Source organism: Eleutherodactylus coqui, chromosome 5 (assembly GCF_035609145.1).
Source record: "Eleutherodactylus coqui strain aEleCoq1 chromosome 5, aEleCoq1.hap1, whole genome shotgun sequence".
Classification (NCBI taxonomy): domain Eukaryota; kingdom Metazoa; phylum Chordata; class Amphibia; order Anura; family Eleutherodactylidae; genus Eleutherodactylus; species Eleutherodactylus coqui.
The window spans coordinates 156617171-156630003 of NC_089841.1; positions in this window are offsets into that span (position 1 = coordinate 156617171).

Below are 12833 nucleotides of genomic sequence, written 5' to 3' on the forward strand. Positions count from 1 at the left end.
CTGTATTAACATGGGGAGAAACGGATGCAGCAAGAACTGTGCTGACAGAACGACATGTGAGTACGGGACGGACAGAACGACATGTGAGTACGGGACGGACAGAACGACATGTGAGTACGGGACGGACAGAACGACATGTGAGTACGGGACGGACAGAACGACATGTGAGTACGGGACGGACAGAACCACATGTGAGTACGGGACGGACAGAACCACATGTGAGTACGGGACGGACAGAACCACATGTGAGTACGGGACGGACAGAACCACATGTGAGTACGGGACGGACAGAACGACATGTGAGTACGGGACGGACAGAACGGCATGTGACTACGGGACGGACAGAACTCGCGCAGGAGAGGAGCCACTCCCTTCAATGCGTTAATTCACACAAGCCATTTTTCTCTCAGACCGGTAGTCAAAATTTGAAAATTGCTGCATGCCGTGTTTTTGTGCGATGCTTGTTCAAGAATTGCCTATTTTTTATAGGAGCATTAAAAAAATCAGATTGCAAGTGCATGCCCTGCGATTTAGGTGCACGAGCGGAATGCTTTTTTAATGCATGTTACTATGGGGATCACATGTAAAAAAAAGGAAGTACAGAGCAGTTGTAAAATTTATGTAAGGGCTGACACTCACTGGGTTTTTTTTTCTCTCTTGCGCTGCGAGAGCAAGTGAAAGCACTCGCCTCGCAGCGCGAGAAAAATGCCGGGATGATGCTGGGATATCGCCAGTCTTTTCAATGGGGCCAGCGGCAGCAACGTTAGCCCCATTGAGAAAATATAGAGAGTACCGCAGGCTTCTGTGACAGCTGTGGCAGGAGTTTCCTTCATCCCCGAGGGGATGAAGGAATCCTCTGTCACAGCTGTGGCAGAAGTGCAGCATGCTATCCCATTGCTTTCAATGTGCTGATGGTCCCATTGAAAGCAGTGGTTTGTGGCAAACCACGCAGTATGATTTTCGGGGAAGGGATTGAAATATAAGCCCTTCCCTGAAACTCATCTATAACTGGTTAAAAAAAAGGAAAAAAAAATTTACTCACCTTTCCGCCACTCAGATGCGCCCTCCTGCTGGCTCCCCGACACTGCTGTCCAGCACTTTCAGCCTCCTTAAAGGGCTGTGCTGATTGGCTGAGCGCTCAGCCAATTACAGCTAGTGCCTAGCTATTCATGAATGAATAGCTAAGCTCTAGCTATAATTGGCTCAGCGCTCAGCCAATCAGCACAGCCCTTTCAGGAGGCGGGCATTTTTAAATCCCCGCCTGTTAAAGTGCTGGACAGCAGTGTCGGGGAGCCAGCCGGAGGACGTGTCTGAGCGGTGGAGAGGTGAGTAAAATTTTTTTTCCTTTTTTTACCAGGTAATGATGATTTTCAGGGAAGGGCTTCTCATACTGTGGGGTTTGCCACAAACCACTGCTTTCAATGGGAGTGGCAGCAGCGCCAATCCCATTGAAAGCAATGGGATAGCATGCTGCACTTCTGCCACAGCTGTGGCAGAAGTCCGCGGTATTCTCCCTATCTTTCCAATAGGGCTAGCGCTGCTGCCGCTGGCCCCATTGAAAAGACTGGCGATATCCTGGCCTCATCCCAGCGTCTTTCTTGCGCTGCAAGGCGAGTGTTTTCACTTGCTCTCGCAGCACAAGAGAGAATAAAACACCAGTGGGTGTCCAGCCTAAAACAGATGCAAATCGTGAGTGAAAAATGCATAGCAAAGGCATGAAAATCGCACAGAAAATGGTAAATTTTTCACTAATCAAAATCCCACTCTCCTGCTTGAATACAGTGTAAAGCTTCGTGTCTGTTTTGCGATGCATTTCTTGCACACACGGTTTTTAGAGGTGAATCATTTATTTTACAACGTTCACCTGCAAAAACTGCGGGCAACAATTGAATTGCAACACATGTGGTTGTAGCATGGTCAAAAATGTCCCATCTGAATTTAAAATGTCGGTATTTAGTACTACCATGAGGCACCATATTTTCTATAGAAGCAGTAAAAAATAACTCCCAAATATGGTATGCACTGTGGTTTTTTTAACTATTAAAAAAAAACTCCTGTGCGCGTAATAAATTAGAAACACTTTGCAACTTTGAGGCCTTATTCAGACGAGCGTGTTTTTTTGCGCACCTATGTGCGCAAAACAAATGCGCTCCTCGCTCATGCAGAAAACGCCCAAATGGGCAAAGTTTGCACGTGAAACTTTGCCCGTTCACTAGAGGAGCTGCTCCATGAAGGTCCCCTCAGTGTTCAGTGATGATGGGACTCCCTGCGAAGACTAAAGAATCCCCTGCCACAGCTGTGGCAGAGGACCAAGATGCTATCCCATTGCTTTCAATGGGGCCAGCAATGCTGCCGCCCCATTGAAAGCAATGGGATGAAGGCAACACTGCCAGAATTTTCGGGGAAGGGCTTGAAATATAAGCCCTTCCCTGAAAGTAAACCCTGGCTGCTGGAAAAATATTTTTAAAAATTATACATCACCTAGCAGCGCTGTCGAAGTCTAGCACGGTTCTAAAGCATTATCTTCTGGCTGGGGAATTAAATATCCCTGCTCTTGAAAGCACTGGTTCTGATTGAGCGCTGTGACCAATCAGAGGTAGCGCTCAGCCATTCATTAAATGACAGCTGAGTGTGCTGCCTCTGATTGGTCACAGCGCTCAGCGAATCAGAGCCAGCGCTTTCAGGAGATGGGGATTTTAAATTCCTGGCCAGAAGAAAATGCTTTAGAACAATGTCGGGGAGAAGACGCACCAGAGCTGGACAGCGCCGGAGAGGTGATGTTTGTTTTTTTTTTAAATTTTTTCAAGCAGCTAGGGCTTATTTTCAGGGAAGGGTTTATATTTAAACCCCTCTCCCGAAAACTACAGCGGGGGTTGGCGTCATACCATTACCTTCAGTGGGGCAGCAGCAGCACCAGCGTCCCTATTGAAAGCAATGGGATATTATTGAGGTCCTCTGTGACAGCGGTGGCAGAAGATTTTTTCATTCCCGCTGCAGTCCCCTTTATCACTGAACACTGTGACAGTGCTGTCAGAGTGTTCAGTAATGAGGGGACTCCTTGCGGGGATTAACGGTACCCTCGGGGAGTCCAGTCATCCATGCAGGGACTAAGGGGTTAACAGCGGGACATTTAAAAGGTGCTTCTGGCCAGAAGCACTTCTTAAATGTCCTGCTGTAAGCAGCGGGAAAGCAATTCTGCGTGCAGCAGTTTCCATTAACACCTGCTCCCATAGGAGTCAATGGAAACTCTGGCAAAACGCACAACTATGTCCTATCTTTTTTTTTATTGTGCAATGTTTTGCGCTTCAAATTCCGCGCATATGAACGCTTCTATAAGAACCTAATGGTTCTTTTAGAAGCATAAACTATGCGTGCGCAAAACACACGCTCATTTGAATGAGGGCTAAGGCCTCATGCACGAGTGGATTTTTGCTGCAGAATCCGGAGCGGGAGTCCCCCACCGGGTTCTGCAGCAATAACCCTCCACAGCATGCTATGGAAAAATGATTCTTCATGCACATGAGCGGACACCAATTGTGGTTTCTGCTTATGGATTAAAAATCGCAGCATGCTCCATTTTCCTCCAGTTCCCACATGGACGGCTTCCATTGAAGTCAATGGAAGCCTTCCGACCTGCAGCCTGTTCGCAATTGACATTGCCAACGGGACGCAGATTCCACATAAGAAGCAGGAGTTAAAAGCAAAATCTATACTGTGCATGTTCGACGGCAAGCTGTGCGGACCATCCGCAGTACCGAGAAGCCAGAAGAAGACAGATCCACACAGACGCTGGCAACAAAGACGACAGGTATGCAGGGTCAGCCGCCATGGTCAGGGCCAGATTCTGTGCAGGATTCCGCAGCCGGAATTGCTGTGATTGGTTCATCGATCGCCGCAGTGATTGGCTGAGCTGCAGCGCTCGAGAACCAATCAGAGCAATTGGTTGCTGGAGGTGGGGTTTACAAACCACGTTACCAGCAAGTGATCTTCTTTTGGTTCTGAGAACTGCAGGGAAGCCTGCTGGAACTGCGTAGACGAGCGGGAGAGACCCGGACAGCGCCTGCTAGGTAAATATAAAAAGACATCCCCCCCAAAATAAGTCTCTGTGCCTCTTTTGGGGCAAAAATTTATATAAGACAGGGTCTTATTTTGGGGAAACATGGTATCTCTATTTAGGACACCCCCCTGCTTGACGGAAGTAAACAAACTGAAAGATTTAGAATATTGTAGATAAACGTATCTCCCAGGTACTGTCAGGAATAGTGATAAAGACATTTGATGAACTACAAAGTTATTGTGATTTACCGCATACACAGTTTTATAGGTAGTTGTAGTTGAGACATGCTTACCAGGCGGAGGTGAGCTCCAAGGAAATGAAAACTACAAATTTTATATTGGCTGACATTATAGGTACGGCATCCACTACAGCAGGAAGGATATCCGAGTTAGACACTCATATACAAGGACATTTAAACCTACAGAACCAATCTTCGATTAAGAATAAATGGGAGGCTGATATTGGTCCCGTAGAGGACTCACATTGGGATGAAATCTCACAGATGACCCCTAAGTTGTCCGTAAGAGAATCATATAGACTGTCCCAAATATATTTCATATATAGAGTATATTGTACTCCAGCCTTTTTGCATAATCTAGGGGTAAGGAATAGCTCTTTATGTGGTAGCTGCAAAACTCAAGTAGCGGGACTGATATATATGATGTGGCGTTGTCCAAAACTCAACCGATACTGGAGTGAGGTCCGCTCTCTGATTAAGGCTACCTGCAGACGGCCAGGTCGGATCCCGCTGTGAGAATTCTCGCAGTGGGATGCGGACCCGCTCCCGGCATCTTACGTCTCTGCTATGCGCCGGCCAGCCGACGCATGCGCAGAGCGGAGTTGACCCATCACTACTGACATTTCTGTGCGGGCCTCTGCGAGACCTGCACAGAAATAGAACATGCCGCGATTTGTTTACACGCGGACAAATCGCGGCTGTGTGCATAGGATTACGTTTTGCAATGTAATCCTATGGCAGCGGGCACAGAGGAAATTCTGCGGGAAATCCCGCTGCAGAATTTCTGCCCGTGTGCAGGGGGCCTAACACTGTATATAAAATAAATCTGGGGTTTACTCTGTTATTATGTATCCTAGGATATATAAGTGATATACCAGTGGAGGAGCATGAGCAACTAGCAGGGGCGAAACTCTTGTATATCGCAAAAAAATTGATAGTGCAGCACTGGCTGGATGAGTTACCCCCTACACTCAGGGAATTTAAGGACACAGCCAACTGACTTCTTATGATGGAACAAGGCATATACTTTAAACATAAAGCATGACACAAATACAGTAAGATCTGGTCCAAATAGTTGGATGCATTTGGCTTGAAACAACTGAACTTGCACATTAGGTAAACTGAGTGTACAAGGGAAACGGTAGATAGGGTATATCCTAGTCACAAGAGAGAGCAAAGTAGTGACTCATGAAATTATCATAAAGCACGTACCTAAATGTATCTGTAACCTTTGCTATTGTAGTTCTACATTGTATTGTGATATAAAATTGTTGCACATGGGGGAGGGGTAAAGTACAGAATTCACTGAAGTGTGGATTGAGGTCATTGAAAGTACAACTGACTATTCTCAAAGGGACAAAGATAAAGAGGTAATCTGAAAAGACAAAAGAATTCATGGACTAATATTCCTGGCTGGACGATCTGTATATTGGATACACGAGAGAGACTCAAGGCAGGGGGTTACAATGCTGTTTTGTTTTTTTATTTATGTTTTTGTTAAATATTTAAAGTGATGAAAATTCAAACAAAAAATATTTCTTATGAATATATACATATAACCTCTCAGGCCGTCTGCACACGACCGTGTTTGAATTATGGAATCCAAAATCATTTCCCACCCGGACGATATGCAGCGTTCCACACCAGTTCAAACCAATAGAGCATCCACATGTCCGCTCACATGACAGCTGTGTGCAGCATCCGCAGTACAGATTATTAAAGGGGTTGTCTCGCGAAAGCAAGTGGGGTTATACACTTCTGTATGGCCATATTAATGCACTTTGTAATATACATCGTGCATTAAAGGGGTTGTCTCGCGAAAGCAAGTGGGGTTAAGTACTTCTGTATGGCCATATTAATGCACTTTGTAATATACATCGTGCATTAAATATGAGCCATACAGAAGTTATTCACTTACCTGCTCCGTTGCTGGCGTCCCCGTCTCCATGGCTCCGTCTAATTTCGGTGTCTTCTTGCTTTTTTAGACGCGCTTGCGCAGATGGGTCTTCTCCCTTCGGCTGGGCTCGGCAGCATCGGCGCTTTGGCTCCGCCCCCTTGTACGCGTCATCGCGTAGCTCCGCCCCATGACATGTGCCGATTCCAGCCTCCTGATTGGCTGGAATCGGCACATGTGACGGGGCGGAGCTACGCATTGACGCGTACAAGGGGGCGGAGCCAAAACGACGCTGCTGCCGAGCCCAGCCCCATCTGCACAAGCGCGTCTAAAAAAGCAAGAAGACACCGAAATTAGACGGAGCCATGGAGACGGGGACGCCAGCAACGGAGCAGGTAAGTGAATAACTTCTGTATGGCTCATATTTAACCCCTTAGTGACGAAGCCTGTTTGCGCCTTAGTGACGGAGCCAAATTTTGGAAATCTGACATGCGTCGTTCAACGTGGCATAACTCCGTAAAGGCTTTACATACCCCAGTGATTCTGACATTGTTTTTTCGCCACATGTACTTCATTTAGATTGTAAAAAGAGACCGATATAATTTGTGTATATTTATTAAAAGTACCAATATTGGAAAAATTTTGAAAAAATTGTCATTTTTTCACATTTTCAACCGTAATATCTCAAATATGTCCAAACATACTGTACAAATTTTTGATAAGATATGTATTTCCATCTGTTTACTTTATTCTGAATGCACACTTGAAAAACTTTTGTGTTTTTTTTAACCATTTAGAGGACGTACAAATTTAACATTACTTTTCAGCATTTTGAGGAGCACTTTGTTTTCCTGCACCAAGGCAAGTTTGCAAAGGCTCATAAGTGTCAGAATAATAGATACACCCACAAATGACCCCATTTTAAAAACTACACTCCTTAGTGTATTCACTGAGGGGGGTCATGAGTATTTTGACCCCACCAGTTTTTTTCAGGAATTAGTTCAATTTAGGGGAGAAAAAATAAAATTTCATATTTTTGCAAATATGTCATTTTAAAGACATATTTTTTTCCTATAGAGCCCATGAAAATGAGGATTTACACACCAAAATGGATACCCCCGTTTCTCCCGTGTTCAGAGACATACCCATTGTGGCCCTAATGTCATGTCTGGATGCATAACGGGAGCCAAAATGAAAGGAGTAGTCGGTGTCTTTCAGAACATAAATTTTCCTTGAAGGCGTTTTAGGCCCCATAGCACTTTTGTAGAGCTCTTGAGTGGCCAAAACCAAAGAGAACCCCCACAAGTGACCCCATTTTGAAAACTAGACCCCTTAACGAATTTATCTAGGGGTGTACTGACCATTTTGACCCCACAGTTTTTGAATGAATTCAAGCCAAGCAAATGGAAAAAATTGTGATTTTCGTTTTTTTGTCAATTCTGTCATTTTAAAAACAGCTTTTTTTGTACAGCACACGCATGAATGAAGCCTTTCACCCCAAAATGGATACCCCTGTTTCTCCCGTGTTCAGAGACATACCCATTGTGGCCCTAATCTCATGTCTGGATGCACAATGGGGCCCAAAACGAAAGGAGTAGTCGGTGGCTTTCAGAACATAGATTTTCCTTGAAGGCGTTTTAGGCCCCATAGCACATTTGTAGAGCTCTTGAGCGGCCAAAATCAAAGAGAACCCCCACAAGTGACCCCATTTTGAAAACTAGACCCCTTAACGAATTTATCTAGGGGTGTACTGACCATTTTGTTCCCACAGTTTTTGAATGAATTGAAGCAAAGCAAAAGGAAAAAATTGTGATTTTCGTTTTTTTGGCAATTCTGTCGTTTTAAAAACTGCTTTTTTGGTACAGCACACACATGAATGAAGACTTGCACCCCAAAGTGGATACCCCTGTTTCTCCCGTGTTCAGAGACATACCCATTGTGGCCCTAATCTTTTGTCTGGATGCACAACGGGGCCCAAAATAAAAGGAGTAGTCGGTGGCTTTCAGAACAGAAATTTAGCATGAAGGTGATTTAGGCCCCATTGCCCACTTGTAGAGCCCTTGAGCGGCCAAAACTACAGAGAACCCCCACAAATGATCCCATTTTGAAAACTAGACCCCCTAACGAATTTATCTAGGGGTGTACTGTGTATTTTTACCCTACTATTTTTGAATAAATCTAAGCAAAGCAGTAGGAAAAAAATTACAATTTTCATTTTTTTGGCAGTTTGTATCAATTTAAAAACAGTTTTTTTTTGTACAGCACACATAGGGATGAAGACTTTCACCCCAAAATTGATACCCCTGTTTGTCCCGTGTTCAGAACCATACCCCTTGTGGCCCTAATCTACTTAAAGGACGCATGGCTAGGCCTATAATGGAAGGAGCACCCGTTGGATTTTAGGGTACAACGGAATAAATTCCAGACCCCATTGCCCACTTGTAGAGCCATTGAGCGTCTAAAACGATAAAGAACCCCCACAAATGACCCCATTTTAAAAACTAGACCCCTTAACGAATTCATCTAGGAGTGTACTGCGTATTTTGACCCCACAGTATTTGAATAAATTTCAGCAAAGCAGAAAGAAAAAATTACGATTTTCATTTTTTGAGCAATTTTGTCAATTTAAAAACAGGTTTTTTTTGTACAGTGTACATAGGAATGAAGACCTTCACCCCAAAATGGATACCCCTGTTTGTCCCGTGTTCAAAAACATACCCATTGTGGCCCTAATCTACTTACAGGACACATGGCTAGGTCTATAATGCAGGGAACACCCGTTGGATTGCAGGGCACAACTGAATACATTCCAGGCCCCATTGCCCACTTGTACGGAATAAAAATTGACTCCCTAAAAATCCCCCCCCCCCCTCCGCGCCCTTTTTGGCTTTCCCCAAATCTTAGATAAAAGTAATAATGTGAACTGTGTGGTATTTCCAAAGACGGGTAATTATGGAGGCTGGTTGGGATGGGCACATAGGGCAATAAAACCGGGTATCCCCCCTCCTCTCATGCTTTTTGGGGGGTCATTTTTTGACCTCAGTGGCAGGGATGGGGTGTAAAAAGTGGCGTTCCGTGAGTCTCCGTAAGCTTGACGAGGTGCGGCGGTCTCACACAGAAGGCGCTCAACAAGGTGCTCCTGGAACTGCAGGAAGGCGAGCGTTCCCGGGGCTTCTTGTAAATTGCGTATTACAGGTAGCGGTCTGAATAACGCCGGGCTCACACAGCCGTAGGTGGATCCCGGCTGTGAGCCGGCCGTGACCCTACATACGGCCGCGTAATGTACTGCGCATAACTGCGTACTTACACGGGCGGTCATGCGCAGTACAATTTTTTTTTTGTTGTTGTTTGCATTTCCCGAACCCTCGCTTAGCGATGACCCGGGTACCCACAGCCCCTATACAACGTAGTTGTGTATGGGCTGCGGGTATATCCACGACCATGGAGCACAATGGGCTCTATGTTGCCGATATCCGCGGTAAAATAGAACCTGCTGCGTTCTCTTTTCTGCGAGTGGATTACACAATTCCAACCCACTAATGTGAGCGGAATTGTGTAATCCAATGCGATTGATCTGCGTATTACCGCGGATCAGACGCAAGTGGAATCCGTAATTCCTATCCGGTCATGTGAGACCGACCAAAGGTAGATCGCTACCTTTTTATCACGTGACCGGGGACCGCTCAACGAGGCCACCCGTCACTGCTCCAGGCAAGGAGATATTAAGTTTCCTGAGCTCCCCGACTCCTGCGCATGTGTGCGGTGTTTTGCCGGCGGTCGCATGCGCAGAATACGGGAAAGTTCACGGAAGAAGATTGCGTCGGGGGTGCAAATACGGAGGCCTCCGGTAAAAAGTTTTATCTCCTCTTACTGATCGCATCGGTGAGGGGAGATGAACCTTCCCCTTTTTTTAACTTTTACGTGACCGCCATTATTCTTTGGATAACGGCGAACACGTGATCAGGAACCGCTCACCGCGGCCCCCCGTGAAATCTCCAGGCTCTCGGCTAAGTTTTGTAGCCAGGAGCAGGGAGATTTTAAAAAACCACGGCTTTTGCGCATGCGCCTGCCACATTGGCGAAGGGCGCGTGCGCAGAAGCTGGGGTGAGGTCCGCGGATAAATCCGCAGGCCTTAGGTATGTCATTTCATCCTCCCTCACGGATATGATCCGTGGGGGGAGATGAAACGCAAGGTTTTTTTAACTTTTTAAAACTTTTTTTTACTTTTTGCACTTTTTTTTTTTTACCTTTTACCCCTTTTTTTATTTTTTATTTTTAACTTTTTGCACTTTTTTTTTACTTTACATGATCACTGTCATCCATTGGATGACAGTGATCATATCCCTGGTGACATCCCTCTGCTCTTGGCTACACATGGCAGCCAGGAGCAGAGCAATTTTGAATTTCCCGGGGCTCGAGCCCCTCTGTGCACGCGCCCGATGTCAATCATCGGGCGCGCATGCGCAGACGGGGATTTCGGGTCCCGGGACATCGGGACATCGCAGAGGACCGGGGGTGAGTATCTTCACCTCCCCTCATGGATCCGATCCATGAGGGGAGGTGAAACTTTACTTTTCTTTTACTTTTTCAACTTTTTCGCGATCACCGCTATCGCAATGGATAGCGGTGATCGCGGGCCCGGGGACCGCTCACAGTGGTCCCCGGTAACACCTCCTGGCTCCCGGCTACCTTCAGGAGCCGGGAGCCAGGAGATTTTAAATTTGCCGGGGACACCCGGGCTTCTGCGCGTGCGCGTGACGTCATCGCCTGGCGCGCATGCGCAGAAGGCCGCCGGCGGGTCCGGGAGGACCAGATCTCCGGGGAACACCGCCGACAAGCCGTGTGAGTATTTTCAGCTGCCGTGATGGATCCGATCCATCATAGCAGCTGAATTACTACTTTTTTACACATTTTTGTTTACTTTTTTGCGATCAGCGCTATTCATTTTATAGCGCCGATCGCAATACCGGGGGGGACTGCCCGCATCCTGGGATGACAGCTCCATGCTGTCGGCTACCTGCGGGCACCGACAGCATGGAGCTGTCACGTCCTCAGGCCAGTGGGCATCAATCCAAAGAGGATGCATAAAACTACGTCCTCTAGGATTTAGGCCCACTTTCTGAGGACGTAGTTTCCCGATGGGGCAGTCGTTAAGGGGTTAATGCACGATGTATATTACAAAGTGCATTAATATGGCCATACAGAAGTACTTAACCCCACTTGCTTTCGCGAGACAACCCCTTTAAATATGAGTCATACAGAAGTTATTCACTTACCTTCCCTGCGCTGGCGTCCCTGTCTCCATGGCTCCGTCTAACTTCAGCGTCTAATCGCCTGATTAGACGCGCTTGCGCAGAAGGGTCTTCTGCCTTCGGCTTGGCAGCAGCCGCGTTCTGGCCCCGCCCCCTTCTACGCATCATCGCGTAGCTCCGCCCCGTCATGTGTGCCGATTCCAGCCAATCAGGAGGCTGGAATCGGCACACGTCATGGGGCGGAGCTACGCGATGATGCGTAGAAGGGGGCGGAGCCAGAACGCGGCTGCTGCCGAGCCAAAGGCAGAAGACCCTTCTGCGCAATTAGATGCTGAAGTTAGACGGAGCCATGGAGACGGGGACGCCAGCGAAGGGAAGGTAAGTGAATAACTTCTGTATGGCTCATATTTAATGCACGATGTATATTACAAAGTGCATTAATATGGCCATACAGAAGTGCTGAACCCCACTTGCTTTCGCGAGACAACCCCTTTAAGAAAGAAGCCAGGTACGCAGGGTCGCCGGCTGGGGTCCAAGCTAGATTCCGCTGCAGGCTCCTGCATACAGAATACAGCTCTGCCGTGTGCAGGTGGCCTTAGAGGTGATGTCAGCCGATTTTTTTTTTTTTTATCTACAACTGCAAATGTGTTAAAATAACAAAAACAGCTGACAACTGCAGACAATTAGAAGCCACAGCAGTCACGTGCCATTTCCCTGGTACCACCACTCATTTGTCTTTCAATGACTAGTCAATAACTGTCAGGGCTCGAACCCACGATCTCTTGCGTTCCAATCGGCAGCTCTCCGCTAGGAAATCCATGACTTGGACAGTTCCCTTGCTGAAACCTAGCCTTGTTCTGTATTTCCCAGTTACATAGTTCCTGCCTCCTGGTCCTGACCTCGCTCCTGTTCCTGATTGCACTTTCTATATAAGCCATGCCACTTCTCCAGTGCGTGATCATTGTGCTCCACCACCTTGACCAAGCTCTTAATCCTGTTCATCTCCAATTGCACCAATACCTCCTGCTGCTGACCACTGACTTTCATTTGACTACGATTCAGTCTCATCTCATTGTACTGCATACCAATACCTTCTGCTTCTGACCTCTTGCTTCCATTTGACTACATTTTCATCTCATCCCATTGTACTGCATACTGACACCTTCTGCTGCTGACCTCTGGCTTCTATTTGACTACGCTTCCATCTCATCCCATTGTACTGCATACTGTGACTTCCCAATAACGACTCCTGGCTAGCTTGACTATTCTCCAATGAGCGGCATGGCTACTACACCTGGGCTCCAATCCAGCGCCGGTAAGACTTTACAATAACTTTGCAGGGAGGTGTGCACTTCACTTACCGCAAGGGTGAACAATTGCCCTGTGTAAAAG